Consider the following 12947-nt stretch of genomic DNA (forward strand, 5'->3'; position numbering starts at 1 on the left):
GGTTGAACACACAAAGTACTTCTTTGTAAACCTCAAAATGAACCTGGAGCTTTGACTTGCGCCATTTCCGTTCGGCTTTTCGGCACTCCCTTTTCTGTGCCCTGACCGAATCTTCACTTCTCCAAGTTGCCTTGGAGAACACACAAGCTAATATGTGTGTTAGCATATTAGCTTGTGTGTTTGCATATTAGCTTGTGTGTTAGCATATTAGCTTGTGTGTTAGCATATTAGCTTGTGTGTTAGCATATTAGCTTGTGTGTTAGCATATTAGCATGTGTGTGTTAGCATATTAGCATGTGTGTTAGCATATTAGCATGTGTGTTGTCAACTCCGTATAACTGCATCGTGAAGTAACTTATTGCTGTTTATTTATATTACGGTAAAGTATGTGCGGAGAGAGGGGGCGGAGTTACTGAATCGAAGCGTTTTGTCTTCCGGGTTTGAAAAATACCTCCAGAAAACACTTATATTTATCACAAAAATGAGTGCTCCATAATGGTAGAGGTACAATATATCATATACATGCCTATACTTAACTTTGGAATGGCTAAAATAGCAGGATATAGCTCCTTTAATATGCCTTGGCACCTCTGACTGACTTCGTAGCTCCCACCAGAAGGCAGCATTTGTCCACATTTGTTCTCAGCGGATTACAAAACGTTTAATGACGATCTGTACAGCGTGCCGTGCTCATCTGTGCGGGCGCCGCCCACAACAGATGTGGGCGTGTGGTAGAAACAAAGGTTTGCGGGGGAGAATCGATACGTGCGCGTAGATTGTGGCGTGCGTGGTCGAGTCACGCTATGTGGAACGACAGCTATTGCCTTTACGGTGGGAGGGAAAAGTACATCAGAATTTCTTCAGTGTCAAACCACCCAAACATTTACGTACACTTGATCTTATTTTTATTGGCCATAACATGTAAACATTTACAGGACAGCATGGAATAAGTGAGTACACCCTTGCATTCAATAGCTGGTTGACCCTCCTTTGGCAAATTCATCCAGATGTTTCTTGTAGTTGCAGATTACATGTGCACATCGATCAGGATCAATCTCAGACCCTTCCTCTTTACAAAACTCGGCGAGATTCCTCGGATGCATGGTGTAGCTTTCTTCAGGTCATGCCACAGCATCTCAATTGGGTTTAAGTCAGGACTTTGACTGGGCCGTGTATTTCATTCTTCTGAAACCATTCTGAAGTGGATTTGCTCTTGTGCTTTGGGTCATTGTCTTGTTGCAGCACCTTTCCTCTTTTGAGCTTCAACTGTCGGACATATACATTCTGTAAAATATCTTGATAAACTTATGAATTAGATACATTTGTCCTATTCAACAAGAGCACTTGGATGCTCCAGTGCACGACAGGCAAAATATCCTATGGTATTCTATGGACAGATGAACCCAAAGTTGAATAGTTTATGAGGAACACACAATGTGGTATGTGGAGGAAAACAGAACAGCACATTAACATGAAAACTCTCTCCCCACTGTGAGGTCTGGTGCAGGGAGCATCATGGCCTGGGGCTGTTTTGCTGCCTCAGGGCCTGGACAATGTGCTCATCAATGGAAACATAAATTCACAAGTTTATCAAGATATTTGCAGAAAAACCTGACATTTACAACAGCGTGGAATAAGTAAGTGAACCATTGTGTTTAATAGCTGGCTGACCCTTCTTTGGCAGCAAAGAAGCGTTTCCTGTAGTTGCAGATGAGACATTCACAATGATCAGATGAATCTTGGGCCTTTCCTCTTTCCAAAACTGTTGCAGTTCAGCGAGATTCCTGGTTTCACTTACTTATTCCACACTGTCAGTAGTTCACATGGTGAAGCCTGCACTACAGGACGCCTGTCTCTGTCCTCGCCACACCTCCTCCTCTCTCTCTGTCCTCACCACACCTCCTCCTCTCTCTCTGTCCTCACCACACCTCCTCCTCTCTCTCTGTCCTCACCACACCTCCTCCTCTCTCTCTGTCCTCACCACACCTCCTCCTCTCTCTCTGTCCTCACCACACCTCCTCCTCTCTCTCTGTCCTCACCACACCTCCTCCTCTCTCTCTGTCCTTTGCGCTTTGACCAAGTCGATGCGCTCTCAGCTCCAACATGAGCGTGAACATCGCGGCAGCAAAAGGCTGTTATTGTTGCCCTGCTAAATCAAGTGGAATTTTAAAAAAGACTGGTGAAACATCTGACCGACGGCCATCGCTGCGACCATAGTGACAGACACTGTAGCCTCGCACCAGTGTTTTCCGCCCTTTGTGTGTGACTGTGTGTTTTTGTGTCGAGTGTGGAGCTGATGTTGAATGCTGTGTTTGTGTGTTCAGGAACCTGCTGAAGATCAGTTTTTACTGAGCCAGGCCCCATTTTGTTTCAAATCTTTCCTGCTTGATAAATAAAATGAAAAAAGCGATGCCGTTCCACAGTGATGTAACTGTGCTTTAGGGCGAGCCCAGAGGCCACACCCTCAGAGAGAGCAGAGGGTCGTTTGTACCTTCATTACGGCTTCATTTTCAAGCCGTCGAAATGGAAAGCCTTCAAAATCTCCATCAAAGAAAAAAATATTACGTAAATGCCGTAGAATTTTTGGTCAATGTAAACTCGATGCTACCAACCAAAACTACTGTTTCTCTTAAAGGAATAGGCCACCGTTTTTACATACTGAGATATGTTCTTACCTCACTTTAGACGTGTTAATATATCCCCGTCTGGTCTTTGTCCGTGCGCTCTGCCAGGCAAACGGAGCACATACGCAGCCTCTCCCACATGTCATATAGCTCCTAAAAAGCTCACGATAGAAGCTACCAAGCTCTTCCACGTGTTCCCTATTTAAATAAAGTTACGTGAAATGTTTTCATGCGAAGTGTATTTACACAGAAATGTAACATGTCGATGTTATAAGCAAATAAAAAGGGGGACTATATTGTGAGGCGTAATGATACGAGGAGTAAAACGTCCGCGCAGTAACTCCTAAAGACTTCCCCCGCTCACTTCCGTCAATAACCTTTAGGAGTTACAGCACGGACGTTGTGCTCCTGTATCATTACGCCTCACAATATAGTCCCCCTTTTTATCTGCTTATAAAATCCACATGCTACATTTCTGTGTAAATATACTTCGCATGAAAACACTTCACGTAACTTTATTTAAATAAGGAACACGTGGAAGAGCTTGGTAGCTTCTATCGTGAGCTTTTTTGGAGCTATGTGACATGTGGGAGAGGCTGCGTATGTGTGAGCGCACGGACAAAGACCGGACGGGGATATATTAACTCGACTAAGGTTAGGTAAGAGCATATCTCAGTATGTAAAAACGGTGGCCTATTCCTTTAAAGGGGCTAGATGCAAGTTGGCCATTTTATACTCACTGCTGCCGCCTCAGGCCATACGCGTAACTGCACCGTCTATATTAAGCTCGGACCCGAAGCAACAACTTTCTGAGTGACAGTGCAGGATTTTAGAGGCAGCTGTGGTGAACAGGTCTGAGCTCATTCCACACATGAGGACATGGAGGAACATGTAGGGGGAGGAAAATACTTAATGTTAACACTTTTAAACTCTGTACAGACCCTTTAACATGCGCAACATTGTGCTAATTTTATCCTTTGACTATTTGTATTTTCATTTTTGCCCTAATCTAAAATATAGAGCTGGCCAAATTGCTTCCACGTATTTGCAAGCTTCAGCCAGGCCGTGCCGAGCTCAGGGGAAGCAACTCGCCCTCGGCCCAACTTTGATATGCCAACAAAACATACAAAAAAACCACAATTGTTATATGAATTGCATTTTAATAATCAAAGCGTTTAGCATAAAAAATTACAAGATACACACATGACATCCAGAACAATAATTCTCTGTAGCACTGAGATCAGGGTTGCTTAGTGACAACGTCAAGGGTTAAATCAACTGAGGTTTTGAAATGTAAAATGTTTATGTAAGCTGATTCTAGTGTTTTAGATTAGGGTTGCCAACATCAGTTTTCCATCCATCCATCCATCTTCTTCCACTTTTCCGTTTCCGGGTCATTGCACCAGCCCCTTATGGCTCTTCCTGCACGTGGTGGGTCCACAGAAGGAATCAGAGTTTTCCAAAGGTCAGTAAGTAGTAAGTAAACAAACAGAACCCGGGCCGAGGGCGACGCTGCGGAGGAGCTGATCCGAGCGTAACTTTGACACAGATTTAGCCACTTTTCAAACCTCCTGTGACGATATTTGGAAACAGGGCAAATGTTGTGTGACCCTCCAGGGTTTTAATAAAGTCTCCATCGCGTCTTCAAAGCACGTCCAGCTGCTCCGTGTGCAGGTCAGTCCCACGCCTCAAAATAACTCCTCCCATCAGCGCCAGCGTCTCGTCTTCTCTCGGGTCAGTCTCATGATCGATCACAAACACAAACGCTCCGTCTAAACTCGCCTTTTACACAAGATAACAACAAATAATCCGGTCCGCGGTAAAAACGAAACAGAAACCTGCAGAGACACTGATGTCAAAGCTCCGCTAACAGCAACGAAACACTTCCTGTTGTCCCGACAAAATAAAAGGCGTCAATGTTCCAGCCGCTGGGAGAGGGTTTGAAATGTTCATTAATAAATGAACCTAATATTTTAGGTGCAAATGGACACAAACCTCGTTTTTCTTCATTTTCCTGGTCGTCCGTTTTGCTGGTCCTAGATGCCCTTGAGTAAATAAAGGCCCCGGCCTATATTAGAGCATTTACGGTACATGTAATATGGACTTATTTGATATAATTTTATTACTATATTGAATGACAAAAACTCAAAATTTAATGCACTCATCATTCAATAAGAGAGGGAGAAGGGGACATTCTCGAATTAACAGAGGAGCGTCTTTAATACACTGGAAATGGAGTGTATTTCCACAGGCTTTCAAGTGTTTTAAGTTTCATGGACATAAAACACAATATTAAGCTCCACCCTCGCCGTGCTTTACATCTGCGGATTTAAGGTGTTTTTTTCCTGATAGTTTTGGGAAGGTTCGTCTGCTGATACCTGGAAACCTTGTGTTCGATGTATTTACCAGAAGTGACCAGAGAGTTCATAAGGTTGTGCTTCGGGTCTTTTACTTCTTAAAGAGGGGGTATTCTGCTTTTGTCAGCCACATAGCACCAGTCTATATCACACTACAATGATGACAAACCTTCTGTTGGTCTGTAAATGCAGTAAATTAGAATAACTGCCTTGTATAAAATGTCTCTCTCAAAATGGCTGTAGTGAATGTCTTGAAATAGGCCTCTGTCTCTTTAAGAACCTCTGAGCCTTTAGACACGCCCCCTCCACACGCTGTCTGTGGCATCAGTGGGGAGGGGGTTCTGCTGAGGAGCAGTGGTTGGTTACTCGGCTGGTGACCAAAGCTCGGAGGCGTCTCCAGGAGGTGGGGGCGTTCCTAGGAGGACTCAGGCAAACCTATCCCTAAAATGGCCGCCATCAGAGTTTTTACAGATTACTCAGAAATACGTGAATGTGCCAAGGCAACACTTCAGCCATGTTTTTAATGAGGGAGTGACAGAATAACATGATGGAAAGCTCGAAAAAGTCCATTTTGCATAACACCCCCCCTTTAAATATGGCATTGGCTGATAATTCTCCATGCCTTTTACCAACAAAATGGCAGATTTTGACCATAATGTTCAATCCCCAACCCTGTACACATAATATTGGTATTAATTAACAACAAAAAAGATATTATGAGAACATTTCAATATTCAAATGACATGGAATGGCCTGCGTGTTTACTAACTAGTTTGACTGAGTTTGAAAACCCTCCCGGTAAATAGAGAGGAAGAACATGCAAACTCCACATATAAAAGGCTTAAGTTCATGAATCAAACCCAAATTCTTCTCTACCACCATCGATTCTATAACCACCATGTTGTGCAGGTTAAAGAAGCCGACCCTAACCCTACACTACTGCTAATACTGCCTCCCCTTCATACAGGTTTCCAACACATTGCATTGTAAGTCGATGAGTCTCCTTTGTAGAACGGTCGTCTCAGATCAAGGTCACAGAAACAACAGCCTTATCATCCCACACAATCAGCCAGAACCACAGGGTCTCGTCTGTCAGCACAGCTGGACAAACAAATCACCTCATCCCCGAATCCTTCACACCGAGGCTTTAACACTGGTCGACATCCTTTTAGACGAGTCGACTATGTGTTAACCTCCCTCCTTCCCTCTCTCTCTAGTCTGAACATTAATGTCGAGGCGGAACCCTTTTTTCGTGTTTCGGTGGGAACATAAACAGCGTTACACCCAGTGTTTCCAGGGGCGGACTGGCCATATGTCCATTCTGGAAGAGCACAGAGGGGCCACCGGTCCCGCCTTAACGGAGCTTTACCAAAATATCAAAATAGCGAGAAAAGGAGGATGAAAACAAAACAAAAACGTGCTGGAAAAGCAACAAAAAAGTGACAAAAATGTGATGAAAAGGAACAAAAACATGAGAAAAACACGGACAAAAAAAACTACAAAAACGTGATAAAAACACAACAGAAAATGATAGAAAAAATAATGAAAAAAAACAACAAAAATATGAAAAAAATGAAAAAAAGTTTCCATCACTTTTGTAGGTCTTAGCTTTCAAATGAGGTGTTACATTGTTGATCTTCAGTCGAGAAGCTTTTAGATTTGGGTAAAGCCCAGTATAAAAAAAACAGGAATCTAAAAGGAATTCCGTGGAGTATGGTGCACCACAAGGTTCAATTTTGGGACCATTATTATTTATTATTTATATTAATGATTTTGCTTCTGTTTCTACGACCACCTTTCCCGCTCTTTTTGCTGATGAGGCCGATCAAAAAAATAAATTTAAAAAAAGTCGACCTGGGGAAAATGCACTCGCTGGTCAGAGTCCAGGGCTGTTTTTCAGTCCCAGTGTTTCCAACTAGTGGCTATTTTTTTTTTCTGGATGAATTAAACCGATATGAGCGAACTGTCTCTCCAGCGTCACCGTGGCTTTTAACTTTTCTCTCACATGGACTCATTCATATGGAATAACATAATAATAATAATAATTGCCTAAAAATTAATTTGGACGTAGACCTAAAGGGACTAGATGCATGTTGGTCATTTTATGCTCACTACTGCCACCTCAGGTCTTATGCGTAACGGCAGGTTCAATATTAAGCTGGTGCGTGACGGCAACAACTTTTTTGGGATTTTAGATAGGGATGCACCAATGCTGATACCGGTATCAGGCCGATACCTCATGCTTGTACTCATACTCGTACTCATTCATGAGGTCCCGATACCAGAAACCGATACCATTTGACGTGCTGCCAGCGCAGCTACGAGGCGCAGCTACGAGGCGCCTCAGCTGAGGAGAGAAGAAGCAACAAACTGTAGAATACTTTAGTGTAAATCCAGTAATCCACATAGAGCTGACTTTATTACAGACTGCGCTCTCTAAACCAGAGTCTGAGCTGGATTTAACCAGAGCTTAATGTTGTTAGAGCTGCAGCGTCTGCAGTGTTTACAACATACAGGCTAACGATGCTAACTCGCTGCAGCGTCTGCAGTGTTTACAACATACAGGCTAACGATGCTAACTCGCTGCAGCGTCTGCAGTGTTTACAACAGACAGGCTAACGATGCTAACTCGCGGCTAACAGTTTTGGCCATTCTGACGCCGTTTTATGCCCAGGGGTTTATTCATCTGAAAAACTAACCCAGCGACTAAAAAGTCCTCAGAAAATCCAACTTAAAGACATACAGCATGTTTATATTGAGGGAAAATGAGCTGCAGCAGAACAATGAAAACGCTGTAGCTTCTCGCTAAGTTACTACAAACACACGAGAAAATCTACAGGAGCTGAAGTAAAGACGAAAAGAGACCATTTAAGTCACATCTCAATACTATTGTTAAATAAAAACACATAAATGAATAAAGCTCAGGCATTGGGAGCTTTAGGACATGGGCTTTTCTGTCTGTGATGGACAGAGACATAAAAATAAAAAATTATATTGAATGAAAATATAAATAAATAAATGTCATCAGCACAATTCTGATATAACTGCTCTTAAATGTGTCGCAAATGAGTAAATTTACTAATTACAAACCAATCTGCTGTGAAAAAAGTAAGAATGTTGAAGAAAATGCCTTGTACTCGTATCGGTATTCGGTATCGGCGAGTACTTAAATCCAAGTACTCGGTTTTAGAAAAAAGTGGTATCGGTGCCTCCCTAATTTTAGAGGCAGTTGTGGTGAACAGGTCTGGGCTCATTCTACACATTAGGACATTGCTGGAACATAGGGGTTGAAAAATACATAATTTTAATATTTTTAAACTCCGTATAGTCCCTTTAATGTACATGAAACACGGGGAAGGGCAACCAGAAAGTAGTCAGTGAACGGCGAGGCTTCACATATGGAGCGATGTCTGTACGAGTCCTTCCGGATTACTGGGAGCATTGGCACACATTACTTTGGGTCCCCGTCCACCATGAAGTCACGCTCAGGACTAAACGCAAAAACATTTATCAATCCAGTGGATCATCCAAACGAAACCGGGTTTTGGGCGTCCGTAAACGAACATTTTCCAAACCAGGTCCCAGAGTGTACAGATCACAAAACGGCGTCTACTTTGCTCTGTTGTTACAGCGTCAACTTTCACCAAAGCGATGACCTCACAGCACCAGAACTGTCTGTTGTTCATAATCTTCTGACCTTATAATGAGGTCAGTATAGGACTCCGCCCCTCTATGCTCCACCACAGTCTGCGAGCCACAGGTGACAAGCAGAAAACACGGCAGCCTCCGTTCAGTCTGTGTTTTTGGACTGATGGTAAAAGGTCGGTCACTGACGGGTTGTTCTGCTTTAGTCCCGTGACGTCTAAAGAATAAATCTACCTCCTCGTGTCCTCTGTAGATCGTACAGTAAATCCATTAATCCGTTTCACTTTTTACATTCCACAAAAGTGTATTGCGAATGCGCCGTCTACGTCTTGTCCCATTATCCGTGGTTGTCACAGCGCCACACACAGGCAAGGTAGATGAATCACATCAGTTTTACAGACGTGACATTTACTGAGCTGGCTCCATGTTTATAGAGAATGTTTAGTCTTTGTGTGGATATAGTCTTATGACTGAATATGGGAAGGTTTGTCTGCTGATACCTGGAAACCTTGTGTTCGATGTATTTACCAGAAGTGACCAGAGAGTTCATAGAGTTGTGGCTTCGGGTCTTTTACTTCTTAAATATGGCATTGGCTGATAATTCTCCATGGCTTTTACCAACAAAATGGCAGATTTTGACCATAATCTCACTGAATATGAGGCAGTTTTTATCAACTGCATTAATAAAACAGCAGCACAAATACTGACAAAGGAGACATTGAAGAACTTTTCATGCCTCTTCAGCTGTGTTGGGAATATAACTTTTAAAAAGTAATTAGAAATAGTTAATACTTTTACCCCTCCTGGAGCCGCCACCCTAACATGGTGGGGGGTTTGAGCACCCGAATGATCCTGGAGCTCTGTTGTCGGGGGCTTCGTGCCCCTGTAGGGTCTCCCAGGGCAAACAGGTCAGAGGTGACGGGTCAGACAAAGAGCGGGTCAGAAGCTCCTTATGAGAGACCAACAGGCCCGTTTAATCATGAGGCCGTCCTCCCGTGGACCCACCACCTGCAGGAGGAGCCATAAAAGGGTGGTGCAGTGTGATTTGGGCAGCTCCAACAGCTGCCCCCACGACCCGGCAATGGAAAATTGGAAGAAAATGGATGGATGGATGGATAATACTCCTTATTCACAAAGTAACTGCGTGAGTAGTTCAGTTACAGTATGATAACACCGCTCAGTCCACTCCATCGAAGGCCATCACAGGCCCCCCTGCCCCCGCAGACAGTTCAGAAAACTGAACCCATAGAAGGCCCCGGGCCAGATGGTGTCCCCCCCTCCACCCTGAGACACAGCACAGCTGGACTCCTGTCTTCACAGCCATTTTCTTCACCTCCCTGGAGTCAGGCCATTTGTCAGCCTGCTTCAAATCACCCACCATCGTCCTGTCCCCAAGAAGCCACGGATCACGGGACTTAATGACTACAGGCCGCCAGAGCTGAGCACCGGGAGTTTCCCCCGTGGGCTGACGTACTTTGGGGCCGGTGTTCTATCGAAATGCCACTCCTGTTGAGACGTGCCTCCCTTAAAGTTAGGGTTAGGGATAGGTGGGAGTCCTCGTCATACGCATGGGCAATACCAAGAAATCATACATTTTGACAAGAGATATTGCTAGTTCTATTGACGTGCTCATGATCATTTGGGTGCAATTACACAACTTGTGCACTAAATGTATCTGACGCCTCTGTTTGCGCTTTCTTGAGTTACGGTTCCCAGATAATCTTGTAGCCGACATGAGCGTTGGGCCTCTCGGATATATTACTCTTGACCCTCACATCATATAAATAAGTCATCAATATAAGTGAAAAGAGTTTATTGTAACACCCTCCAGGACCCACAGAACCGCAGCCCTCTTTTTTTAATACATTTTAGACAAATGTATGTAAAGAAGTGCATGCTGGGAGTTGTCAGGTGACTCGCCCTCCTGTCTGTCGTCGGTGCAGTTTGGAAATAACTTCTGGTTTCCATTGAAAGGATTGACAATGTTTTGGGCTTTTGGGGGACGTCTCTTTCCACGATTCACCTTCCCATTTACAATTACCTAAATCTACAGTGCGATACTTTGGTTGGTTTTGTGAGGTTTAGTTCTGTCGTAGTCGTGAGAGGAACCTCCTTAACGGTACATTTTAAGATTTTTAAAATTTTACAAGCTGTAAATGACAAGATTAAAGCTGTGAGTGCTCTGAGGCGTTTGAAATGGGCAGAAACAACATGCAGCTATTGTCCTCGGTTATGTAGCTTAAACCGTTTGGCTTGTTCTAGCCACTCTACCATAAGGACAGATTTATAGTTTATATTTATATTTATAGTTGTTCTGTGGACAGTTTCCCCCACCTTTAGCTGTAGCTCTCCGCAGCTCATCCAGGGTCATCACAGGCTTTGTGGCAACAGCTCTGGTAAGTGTTGTCCTTGTTCGGTGTATACATTTAATTTCACTTCACGATTGTTTGTCACTTAGTCTTTCACATCAAATTTACATTTCATATTTGTATGTTTATTGTCCATGGCAAAATGTCAAAACAATTAAAGGTATAATGCTTTTTTCAATCACATACACTGTAAAAAGTACCCTACTAAAAACAAGGAACATTTTTATTTTTTTTTAAATAAGACATTTTGTCTTATTTTAAGGAAAAAATTCTGCCAATGGGGTCAGCATTTTTTTCTTGCCAAGAATTCTTATTTTTAGAATATTTTTCTGATCATAAAACAAGAAAGAAACACTAAATTTAAGAAAATAAACAGCTAGAATTAAGCAAAATGTCCTCAGAAAATGGAATAATTTAAGGAAAACATTCTTATTTAGTGAAACATTGTGGGATATTTGACTTAAATGTTGCTTGATTTAAGAAAAATGTTCTAAATTAAACACATTTTTGAGCAAAATGTTCTTAATAAATACTAATATTTAAGGGACCCGTCTCCAGGATGTGGAGCCAGGCTGATGGTCAGAATCACCTGCTGGAGGATTCACCTATTGTACATGTTTTTAGTGGGGAGAACATGAGAACATTGAACCCAGGACCTTCGAGCTGTGGAGCTGAGGCTCTAACCGCTGTGCCACCGAGCCGCCCACTTTAAAGAATGGAATGTATTATCTCTCTGTGAGAATCAGTTCTTACATTAAGAGATGTTGATCTTAGTTTTTCTTAAAACAAGAACAAATATTCTTTGTCTAAAACTGAAGAAGATTCAAAAAGTTTTTCTTTCTTGTTACAAGAAACATTAGCATGTTTTTAGTAAATATATCTGAACAAGAAATGGCCAGATTTTATTTCCTAAAACAAGATTTTTTTCTGAAGAAAACTTTGCGGCAAAACATTATTACTTTTTCGGGGAAAAATAAGAACTTATTTCTTAAAGTAAGACATTTTTTTACTTGCTTAGAATCCACTTTTGTCAGTCCCACAGCACCAGTCTATATCTCACTACAATGATGACAAACCTTCTGTTGGTCTGTAAATGCAGTAAATTAGAATAACTGCCTTGTATACAATGTCTCTCTCAAAATGGCTGTAGTGAATGTCTTGAAATAGGCCTCTGTCTCTTTAAGAACCTCTGAGCCTTTAGACACGCCCCCTCCACACGCTGTCTGTGGCATCAGTGGGGAGGGGGTTCTGCTGAGGAGCAGTGGTTGGTTACTCGGCTGGTGACAAAAGCTCGGAGGCGTCTCCAGGAGGTGGGGGCGTTCCTAGGAGGACTCAGGCAAACCTATCCCTAAAATGGCCGCCATCAGAGTTTTTACAGATTACTCAGAAATACGTGAATGTGCCAAGGCAACACTTCAGCCATGTTTTTAATGAGGGAATGACATAAAAACAGAAAGTAAAGCTTGAAAAAGTCAATTTTGCAGAATACCCCCCCTTTAAAAGGAGGCAGATACATATACAACCCACTGTATGCCCGCTCGTTTAGCTCTATAAGTAAAACGCCAGGCTCATAAACACGAGTTTGTGATCCAGTCTTTTTTTTTTTTCTGTCTAAACGTCAGTGTCTGAGGATTTGAAAAAAAGTGTAAAACAATAGATTTTTTCATGAGGGACTCACAAGCATTTGGAAAATTATGGTTATTTTCCCCCAAATCTATCTTCTTGAGCATTGATTAAGAGAACATAAAAATGCCACGGTCAATCAGTCGTCTTTCATTTTCATCCTGAGTAGAGATAGTGTTGCATGTTGTAGTGCTGCATAATGCTACGTCGGTATTCAAAATGGCTGCTGGAACTATGTCACGTGAACGCAACCTATCAGTGAAACTGTAAACATGAATGCAGTTAGTGGTGGTTATGGGAGTCCTGACCACTCCTCCCAGATGTGGTCA

The sequence above is a fragment of the Gobius niger genome, assembly GCF_951799975.1.
Source record: "Gobius niger genome assembly, chromosome: 5".
Classification (NCBI taxonomy): domain Eukaryota; kingdom Metazoa; phylum Chordata; class Actinopteri; order Gobiiformes; family Gobiidae; genus Gobius; species Gobius niger.